Here is an 11,316-nt window from a genome sequence, read left to right on the forward strand (position 1 = left end):
CACTGACACTATTCCTCCTTACACTACGCTGGCTCCTTCCTCCTCCTCCTCCTCCTCCCCCCGCTACTGATGCTGCTGGATCGGCATTTCTCGCCTGGCTTTCGCTCCCCCTCCCCATCCCACGGTAAGGGTTGCAGGAGGTTAGCAACTATTCCTGCCGCAGGAGGTTGCTTTTTGCACACCTGCAGTTGGGGGTGGGGGGACAGACTGTCGGGGGGGGGGAGATCTTATCCAACGCGGGGTCCCCAGCCAGCCTAGGACCCTCTGAATGCATTCAAAAGACCAACTGGTAATCTAAACAGATATGATGGGGCGGGGGAGGGGTGGATGAGTTTGCATTTGCTGAATTGAACCATCTGCTATATTTGTAATTGTATGTGGGATCATTCCAGTCGAAAACACTAGGAAGAAGAAAAACAAACACACACCGAGGTATGTAACAAGCGGGGGGGAGGGGAAGCTAAGTCAGCAGTTTGTCTGCAAAGTCTCCCAGTAGCAGCAGAGCGCTCCTGCATCAGACCCGTGACTGCTCTAATTACTATCCCCCGGAATCTAATAATCGGAGACCATAGAGCAGAAATCGAGGAGCTACAGACCAATATCAGAGCCGGGAGTGGGGAGGGCACAGCAAGGTTGAGGGGGGGGGAGATGCCTCCCTGCTAACTCATTCATGACAGAGAGAAGGGACCCCCCTCCAAGCGCCTGCCAAATAAATGGGTGTGGAATTCTGAAGAGAGCTTCGCCCTCCTCAGCTTGCAAAGGGGCGTCTGAAGGTTAACAGCACAGTATGGCTTGGAAACGTCAAGCTTTCAAGATGCAGTCCCTAGAGAGGCGTGCCAAAAGCAAAGTAAACCAGGACGTGGAAACGCCTGCTTGGAAATCCCAAGGATCGGATTCCACTGGGGTGGCGTGCGGGGGTGGGGGGAGACGGATTGAAAAAGGGGTGGGGGGGGAGATGCTTCAGAACTGGGTTTGGGCAAGAGGGCTGAGGGAACTCTTCCGTCCTTCCGTTCAACTCGCCTCACCGCGCAGGCAAAGCTCCCCCCACCCAATTAAAAATGCTGCAATAGTGCTATCCTCCTGACTCTGCTGCAGACTCGGTCAGCTGATATAGCCTCCAAAGGCTCCGGAGGTACCTCTGTTCTTGCGTGACGGGAAGGAAACGACCCGAGCAGGCTGCAACAAAGAGAGATGGGAGGGTGATCCAGGCAGAATGACGGAGGATATATCCAATTAAAAGCAGAAGCACCGGGGAAAACGCCTTTGCTGGAAGGCACAAGGAGGAAGCGGGTCATTAGAACACGCGGCTGCACCTCTGAGTTGGATTCAAGGTCAGAGGAGAGAAAGCAACTCTGGAACGTGTGAAAAAGGGAATGGCCCAAGTAATAAGGTGGGGCAATGAGGATGCAGAATTCCCACCTCAGGCATGTTGTTTACTCGAAAGTCTCACTGTGCTGAACGGAACTGAGACCAGGTAAAACGTGCATAAAATTAGAGCATAAAAAATTTATTCTGATTCTAGCACTTTGTGGTTTGCTGTCTCCCCATTCTTCCATTTCTTCTTCTCTCTGGGCTGGTTTCATACTTTACCTTCCTCCCTGGATGACTGCAACAACATCAAGTGATGACTTGCATTTGTGAAGGGGCCATTACAGATAGAACACCCCAGACATGACTTGCATGTCATCTCAAACGCAATGCAGTCAGTTCACATGTAGAACTGCCAGACATCAAGGGTAGAGAAATCAAATGATATACATGTACATTCATTCATTCTTCAGTTTCTTTGAAAATTCACAGTGGCATAACCAAACAAACAATGATTAACAGTACAGAATCAATCAGTAATAACAATAACAATAATAATATGACAAGCAATATAAGCTAAAGCAATTTTTAAAATCCCAGAACTAGCCGTATATAAGAGCAGTGATAATAAAAACCAAATATGTTAAATACAATTTCAAATATAAATAAATGCAGCCACCAGAAGCATAAATACAAGCAGCAGATCACTAGCAAAACAGATTTCTTATCACCTCCCCAAATACACATAAACCACACACACACATGGAAAATCAGGTTCCTCAGTGTCAGCAAAAGCCCAAGAGAGACTGTAAAAATCCCCAAGAACCAACCAGCATCTGACTGTGGCTAAATCTCACACAATAGTTCTCACCATGAAACTAACAACTCCCCCATCTAATTAAAGGAAGATGATTTTTTTTTTAAGGCTATATGAAGCTGCCTTGTACAAAGCCAGCCCATTGGCCCATCTAGGTCAGTACCGTTTACACCTACTAGCAGCAGCAACTCTCCAGAGTTTCAGCCAGGAGTCTTTCACAGCCCTACCTGGAGTTGCCAGGGATTGAACCAGGGACCATCTATAACCAAAGTATGTGGTCTATTCCCAGCAGGAAACCAGCAGAAGGGGCCAATAGCTACTTATAACATCCAGTTCTCCTACAATCACAATCACGCTGAGAAAAGACAGAGAGACTATTCATACAAGCAGCTCAACCCAGGATAGGGCAGCCCAGTCTGGGTTGGGCTGCTCATGTGGAGTGCTGGGATTGCTCCTGGTCCCGGCGCTGCCACCCTTGCCAGCCCGATGTTTTACTCCGGCCTTTAACTTGAGCACACCCTCACCCCAGGTTTGGGATTCTGTGTGTGCTCGGGCTGCACACCTAGAGCACCTAGCACCCAGCTCATGGGAGAATCCCTCAATGCTGCTCCAAAGAGGAATGTTATGGAGTTCCTGGAGGCCACCCGGGACTCATTTTCCCAGCCTCCAGTGATCTGCACTGCTTCAATGAGGAGATTGCCAATTGTCAAGGGTGGGGGGAGGTTCATCCCTGCCTTCCCACCCACTCAACCCTGCCAGCCATCCCTGCGCCTCTCATGGTTGTGTATGACCTTATTTATTTATTTTACATTTTCTATCCCGCTCTTCCTCCAAAGAGCCCAGAGCAGTGTACTACATACTTGAGTTTCTCCTCACAACAACCCTGTGAAATAGGTTAGGCTGAGAGAGAAGTGGCTGGCCCAGAGTCACCCAGCTAGTATCATGGCTGAATGGGGATTTGAACTCGTGTCTCCCCGGTCCTAGTCCAGCACTCTAACCACTACACCACGCTGGCTCCTTAGACAACAGCATTCTAGCATCAACAACCCACGATCCCATTATGGGTCAAAACATCCAAAGTTAGCTCCAACTCTCATGATCAGTCTGGGCTTGTCAATGCAGGATATATTTTCAGTGCAAGATCATGTGAATTCATTCAGAACCTGTGTACAGTTCTTTACCCTCTCTCCATTGAGTAACAAAAACCAACCCACCCACCCCATATGCAGAATTGAAGGAAACACCTTCCAGGTCAGGTGCTTCTCATCTTAAGAACTCAACAAGTTCTGTCAGGCTGCCGCACTAAACCAATTAGAGAAAGTTCACATATGCATGTACATAAACTAATTTCCCATCACTTGCCACTGAAATGTGTGGACTAATTCCACTGAAACGCATTGCCTTTGGAGCGATGTGAAAGTATTTTTCTGTAGAGTTTCACTTGTCCTAGAACAAGTCACCTGCACAAGCCATCACTTGATATTTCTGTCATCAAGTGATGGACATGTATGTACACACCATTCTTTTGTGTCCACAGTGCAACAGCTATCTTTTTGTTTATTTGCTCTTAAGTAATATATCAATTTGGATTTTTTAGCCTACTTTCCAGTAGGCTTATGAGATCACTTGGCATTCTGTGTGTGTGTCCATGAGTCTGTCTGTGTGATTGTCACGCTATCAACTGCATAATGCCTGGACCAATATGAACAAAATCAGGTACAGCTGCAGGGACACACAGGGACACCACAATGGCATAGTTTGGGATGATGTCATCCATGGCAATTCAAGATGGCAGACATGTGAACGTTTGAGGCACAAGAGGGTTAACTTGTGAACCGCCTAACTAATTTGAACCACATTTGGTACAGCTGTAGAGACACCTCAATGGCACAGTTTGTGGTGATGTCACCCACCCCAATTCAAGATGGTAGATATGTAAATGTTTGAGGTGCAAGTGGACTTACTTGTGGACCATCTAACCTGTTTGAACCAAATTTAGTACAACTGTAGTGAGTGACACATAGGGACACCTCAATCCAATATGGTGGATGTGTGAACATTTGAGGCACAAGAGGCCTAACTTGTGGACCACCTAACTGATCTGAACCAAATTTGGTACAATTGTAGTGAGTGACACAGAGGGACACCAGAATGGCATAGTTTGGGATGATGAACCAAATTTGCTACAGGTGTAGGGACACATAGGAATGGCTCAAGGGTGTAGTGTGCAATGATATCACCCACCCTGATTCAAAATGGCACACTCATGAACATTTGAAGTGCAAGTGGGCTAACTTGTGAACTGCCTAACAGATATGGACCAACTTTAGTCTAGTTGTTGGGATAGTGAAAGGAAAGTAGGCAGATTAGTTCTTTATCGAACAACTTGTTAAGCTATTGAGCTTATATTTCCCATTTTCCTTAAAAAGCTCAAAGCAGTGTGCATTATGTTGCCAGACAGTATCCGCCCCACCCTGCTGGAAACTCAGGCTTCTGATAGAAGCAAGGCTGAGTACATCATGGACAAGCACTTGGTGCCAGGAGGGAGTTGGCCTCTGGATCAAACAGCTGCATTATGCCAACGCCCTTTTTGCTGAATCACTGGATGGCTGAGCCCCTACATTGGAGCACTGGACTGTGGGGTCCAGAATCCCTGAGGTGAGCCGAAATCAGTGGCTTATATGATTTGCGGCATTATGATTCCCTACCACTGCTTCCCAGGGCGGCTACAGATTTCAAGACCTGGTGCTGTTCTGAAGCAGCAGGCATGGCAACAACATTTCTGCATTGTTGCAAATGAAGAAATCTGTGGAAATGCTGCTTCCACCTCTCCTGCTTCAGAACCACATTGGGCTTGCTTTGAAGTCTGTAGCAACCCAGCAGTGCAGTGTTACATGGAGCGGTAACCCTGGCATCATGTAAGCCACTGTATTTCAGCATTGCCTACGTGGCCTTGCTGTGGGGCTACCTACACAAGACTGCCCTGGACGTTCCTGGGACTAAGGGTTTTTTTGGCCACTCCCTGTGTGGGCCTGCTCTAGGTGAAAGATCATCTGAATAATGAGTCCTTCATTATTCAATTAACCCATTTCTCACAGTACACAGGCTGTTCTCTTGTGGAACACTAGCATATCCTGGATCACAATTTGGACATTATTCTCTTTGCTCCCCCCCACCCCCAAATTGTTTTTGTTTATTGAAAATAAAAATAACATGTATAAATTACTTGAACTTACAGAAATTATAAGTAACAATTCAACTACCCTCCCTTGCCAACTCTCCCCCAACTCTCCCCCTCACATCAGATATTTCAGAGAAAGAAAAACAATGGATTAATCAATCTCGTACTAAAAAAACCACCCCCAAATCTTGGGTGTGGATGTTGACCAGATGCTGTATTAAAGTTTATAAAAGATTCCCAAGTTAGAGCAAATAATTCATCTAAATTATTCCTTAGATAAGGTTTAATCTTAGCCATAGAGGCATATTCCCATAACTTCTGAGTCGTATTTCAGCAGTAACTTGCAAATCAATTCCAGTAGATGACCTGCATTTTTAGTTATCAAATTCTGTTAAATCTCTAAGTTTACCACGTTGTCTTTGTATTTCTTTCTGCACTATAGAACTAATTTGGGATGAAGGTTAAATCCTTAATGCTTAGTCTCTGATTATATGCTTTTTAATGTTTATGTTCTACAGAATTGAATGACATTTGGTATTATCTCCAGACAACTATCTGATATTTGAGGTTTTTGCAAAGCGGATAGAGAAACTCCTTAGAACTCTTATCCAACTGCACTGAATGCTTCTGCGAAAAGTTGTTGAATGTATAGTGATAATTGTTGACATTTTAGATTAGGGAAATTAATGTAAAATTCCTGTATAAATTTCTCCCTTTTCCTCCCTCCCTTTCCCCCTGTTCTTGATTGAACAGTATAACTATTTATATTAACAGTTTTCCTAGTATTCACATTTGATTAATCTGGTTGATACAGATATTGGAATATTAGCAATTTTTATGTAATTTAACATAATTGTAGAGGTTATCATTTTTTGTATTGTTTCCATAAATTCCCAGTGAAATTACCTTCTCCTATTGGTTACTCTGCTGCTGCTTCTTTTTAATGAGAAAATATTTGAGCAGAAACATACCAGTTTCATACGCCAGGAAAATGGGTAAGAAAAAGACAGGTAAAGGAGGTGACAAAGGATATGACTCTGAAGGTGCATATGGTCAGAATCAACAAGAAAGTTCACAAGTTCCTCAGGATATGATTTTCCTTTCCCAAATATGAGATATTTTTGCCACAGAATTACATAGTGTGATTGAGACAAGTGAGAAGACCACTCAACAAATTGAGCAGAAATTAGACTCTTCTCAAACAGAGGTAAAATTCAGATTTGACACAGTCAAAAAGAAAATTGATGATCATGACTAGTGTACAGATGTGTTGGCACAGATGCAGAGGTAATTGATAAACGAGAAAACCTCCTGAGAATTTGAATGCAAACAACTTGATCAATGAGTTCAGATTTTGGAATCTCAGTTTCGTTCATGTAATCCGAAACTCCATGGTGTGGGTGAAGAGGTTGGAAAGGAGAATTTGGAAGAGGAGATTGAGGCACTCCTCTTGCAATTTTTGGAACTTGATCTGGAAGACCCCCTTGATATTCGAGAGATTTACAGAGTGAACTCTAGATATGCTCAAGAAAATATTTTTCCAAGAGATATAATGATAAAATTTGCAAATAAAAGGACCAAGGATGCAATTTTCCATGCACAAAGAGATTCCCCTTTGAAATTTGAGGGTAAACAGATTAAAATTCTGCCTGATGTCCCTGCTGCTATTTTAAGAAAATGTCAGGAATTAAAATTCTTGACAGTTGCACTTCAGGAGTGAGGGATTAAATATAGGTGGGCAGTACCATTTTGTTTGGAAGTTTTCATGGATTGTGGGAAGATGCAGATATACACGACACAAGATGCAAAATGTTTATTGGACTCTTTGAATGTAACTGATACTTCAATTGTGCCAGATAGAACTCTGGAGAGGGATCAGTTTGAAGATCTGAAACAAGACCAAGCTTCGGCTTTTTAGGAAAAAAAGACAAAGAATTAATCCCTAATATAATACTATCTAATTAATTAAGATCATGGATGAATTAAAAATATTTAATGTAAATGCTAATGGCTTGAATAGCCAGTTTAAAAGGGGGGGAAATCTTCATGAAATTGAAAAAAGAAAAAGCAGCTATTATTTGCCTTCAAGAAACTCACATTAAGTTGAGTAATGCCAATTTATTGGACTGTAAATTTCTTGGCCAATGTTATGTGGCCTCTGGAGATAAGAAAGAAAAAAAGGAGTGGTGATTTATATCAAGAATCTGCCATGGATTTTGGAGGAACAAATACAGGATAAAACTGGCAGATACATTATATTCAAGTTCCAAACCCAACAACAAAACATGATTGCTTCAATTTACATTCCAAATGATAAGAAAACTGGATTTTATGAGCAGTTCTTTCAGTCACTGCTTGAGATAGCTGAAGGGGAAATTTTAGTGATGGGGATTGGAATGTGGTTCTCTTGCCAGTCCTTGATAAAATTGGAGGACACAAGAACAATTCTGGCAAATTGCCAAGAAATGTGCTGGACTATATGGCGCTTTTATCCTTAAAAGATGTATGGCAATTTAAGCATCCTTTGGAGAAAGGCTATACTTTTTTCCTCAATAGCATCAAACATATGCAAGGATAGATATGTGCTGGATTTCAAAATCTGCATTACCGAGACTAGTTGAAGTGGAAGTTGCGCCGTTAATATATGCTGACCATAATCCATTGATTATTGTTTTTTTCAATGTATTTTAATTGGTGTTTTTTAAATGTGTTTTAATTGGTTTTAAATAGTTTTAATCATTTTGAATTGTTTTTATATTGTTTTATATTGTTTTTAGCATTGTTTAAATTGTGCGGTTTGTCTTTTAAAAGTTGTTATACACTGCCCAGAGCCTCTGGATGGGGCGGTTTATAAATGTAATAAATAAATAAATAAATAAATAAATAAATAAATAAAATTGGGTTTTATGGGGAACGTACTGGTCCAAGAAAATGGAGATCTAATAACTTTCTGTTATTGCAGGAAAAGGTTAAGCTTAAGTGCCAATATGAATTAAATAGTTTTTCTTTCCAGAGAAAAATGACACCTGAAGTTTCACTATTTTCAATATGGAAATCCAGCAAAGCCTTTATGAGAGAACTGTTCATCTTGATGGCTTCAAGGAAGAAGAAAGTCCTACAGTAACAGAAGGAGTCCTTATTAAAAGAGTTGAATAGACTAGAAATGATCCACAAGGTGGATCTGTCAACGAATATACGGCAAAACATAAAGGAGCTCCAGAAACAAATGGATCTCATAGAAACAAAAGGGACATATAAAAAACATAATTTTTGCAAAACAAAAATATTTCAAGAAAGGTAACAAGCCAGACAAATTATTGACACACCAATTGAGCAAAAGAAGAGAGTCATTACTTCTATATGGAATGGGGAAGAATTTGTCTCAAATACGGACTAGGGATGTGCACGAACCTGTTCGGAGGCCCTTTTACGGGCCCCTGAACAGGTTCAAACACTGAGGGGGTTCAAAGTTCAAAGCTGGGGTGGTGGTGTCACTTTAAGGATGAGGGAGGTTGCACTTACCCCCCCTCTCCGTTTCCCCCCTGCTAGCACTCATTTTCAGTAAAAGCCTTCGGGGTGGCTGTGTACCTCCCTGCCACTGGTGGTGCATGCGCACCACCTGGTGCGCATGCGTGCACATGCTTGATGTGCACACGTGCACCTGATACCTCTGGCCACTTCTGGCCAAAGAGGGGAAAGGGGTGGCAGAGAGGTATACTGTCGCCCAGAAGGCTGTTATGTAAAATGAGCACCAGAGGGGGGAGGGGGAGATGCACCCTCCCCCACCCTTAAAGTGGCACCCCCCACTCCCTCAAGCCACCTCCGCCCGGTTCCGTGCACATCCCTAATACAGACAAGATGATAGACCAATATATGGAATACTATACCAGATTATACAGAAAGGGAACGCTGGATCTGGAGAAGATCTCACAGTATTTGGAGGATCAACAGATATCAGAGTTCATGGATCGAAAGAAAGAACTGGTGAATAAACCAATTTTAGATGAGGAAACGAAAGAGGCAATACAGTGGCTGGAGCTTAATTCTCCAGGACCAGATGGGCTATTAGTGCTCTATTACAAGTCATTTCAAGAAATATTAATCAGTCCACTGACCCAGGTGATGAATGAAATATTACATTGCCATATGTTGCCCTCCTCTTGGCAAGAAGCATTCATTTCTCTTAGTCATAAAGAAGGGAAGGATCCAGCCAGACCAGAATCGAACAGACCACTTTCTCTGCTGAATGTTGCGGCGATTTTGGTGGGAAAGTTGAAAGGCTTTTTAATTGATATAATACATCCAGACAGGATTTGTACTGAAGAGATACATGAAAGACAAGCTGAGATATATACAAAATGCAATAGATAATATTTCAAGGAATAAGAGTAAAGCAGCAATGATTTTTTTGGATGCAGAGAAAGCTTTTGACAATCTGGATTGGTCCTTCTAAACTATTAGGAAGAATGAACTGTGGTCTGAATTTCCTTTCATGGATTCAATGTACTGTATCTATCAGTAACAATTGGTGAAGATAATCGTGAATGGTACGTTATCTTAAAAATGCTCCATTATGAAGGGTACTAGACAAGGGTGTCCCCTTTCACCACTGTTATTTATTTTAGCTCTTGAACCATTGGTGATGAAGATATGGCAGGAACAAAAAATTTCTGGAATTAAAATGGCAATGGAAGAACATAAAATAAAATTGTATGCTGATGATGTGGTTTTTAGAATAACTCAACCAAAGGACTATTTGGACTCAATATTGGAGCATATAAATCATTATAGCATGGTTTCAGGATATAAGATCAATAAAAATAAAATGCAAATTCTTATTACATGGAATTTGTTAGATACAGAATTATTATATTTGAAAGACAAGACTGGATTTCAACTTACAGAAAAGCCAATCAAATATTTGGGGATTAATTTAACAGTGAATAATAAGGACCTATACAACAATAATTATTTATTGTCGTTGAGCCTTATTTTAGAAAATTTAACCATGTGGAAAAAATTAAATCTTTCTTGGCTGGGAAGAATAGCATCTATTAAAATGAATATTTTGCCAAGAATGAACTTTTTATTTCAAATGATCCCTATTAAAATTGAAGATAAGACATTGAATCTGTGGCAGAGGTATATAAATTATTTTATTTGGGCCAATAAAAAACCGAGAATCAAGTACAGGATCATGCAAGACGTAAAAGAACAGGGAGGCCCGGCCCTTCCTAATTTGAAATTATATCATCATGCCAGTTGTTTGACATGGATCTCAGACTGGATTAGAGAGCCATATGGTTCAACAATGGCTATGGAGTGATCAGATCTTTTAGAAGGATTACATAAATATTTATGGACTAATATAAAAAGGGAAGATCATGACATAAAATCCCATACAATTAGAAGCAGTCTATTTGGGACAAATACAAGAACAGAGTGCATCCAGATCTATCACTCTTGGCATCTATTCTAAATATCTGTCTCCATGAAGAAGAAAACTCTAGAAATTTTGCCCAATGGAGGGAGAAGGCATGCAACTTACAAAGTTTAATTACAGGACGAACAAAAATGAAATCTATCCAGACTTTTGCTCTGGAATGGCCCAAAGAGCCCTCATGGTTTCAGTACTTACAAATTAGCACTATAGTGCAGAAAGAAATACAAAGACAAGGTGGCAAACTTAGAGATTTAACAGAATTTGAAGTATTAATTACTAGAATTACTTATCATTTATTGATATATAAATTGCTACTGAAATATGATTCAGAAACAGAACAGACTGTATGATTAAGTGCATGCAAAATTTAAACAGGACAACTGACATGCAACAATGGGAATATCAATGGAAAGTGAACATCAAATTTACAGCTAGTAGTACCTTAAGGGGAAACTGTTACAAAATGTCTTTCCGCTGGTATATTATTCCTATGATGACTGCAAAGATGGACAGTAATGATTCTGGAGATTGTTGGAAATGCAAGAGCCGTGCAGGGACATTTTATCA

General features: G+C 41.2%; 1 long non-coding RNA gene across 2 annotated transcripts; it reads left to right on the plus strand.

Annotated features, from left to right (window-relative positions):
- Window positions 1–64: 64 nt before the first annotated feature.
- Window positions 65–8,694, plus strand: LOC128343462 (uncharacterized). Of its 2 annotated transcripts, none has more exons than XR_008315546.1 (3): window positions 65–124; window positions 1,096–1,474; window positions 8,320–8,694. It is a non-coding gene; the product is annotated as an uncharacterized LOC128343462 (long non-coding RNA). The 2 variants fall into 2 exon arrangements; XR_008315547.1 differs by lacking the exon at window positions 8,320–8,694 and adding an exon at window positions 5,825–6,211.
- Window positions 8,695–11,316: the final 2,622 nt, after the last annotated feature.

Source organism: Hemicordylus capensis, chromosome 2 (genome assembly GCF_027244095.1).
Source record: "Hemicordylus capensis ecotype Gifberg chromosome 2, rHemCap1.1.pri, whole genome shotgun sequence".
NCBI lineage: Eukaryota > Metazoa > Chordata > Lepidosauria > Squamata > Cordylidae > Hemicordylus > Hemicordylus capensis.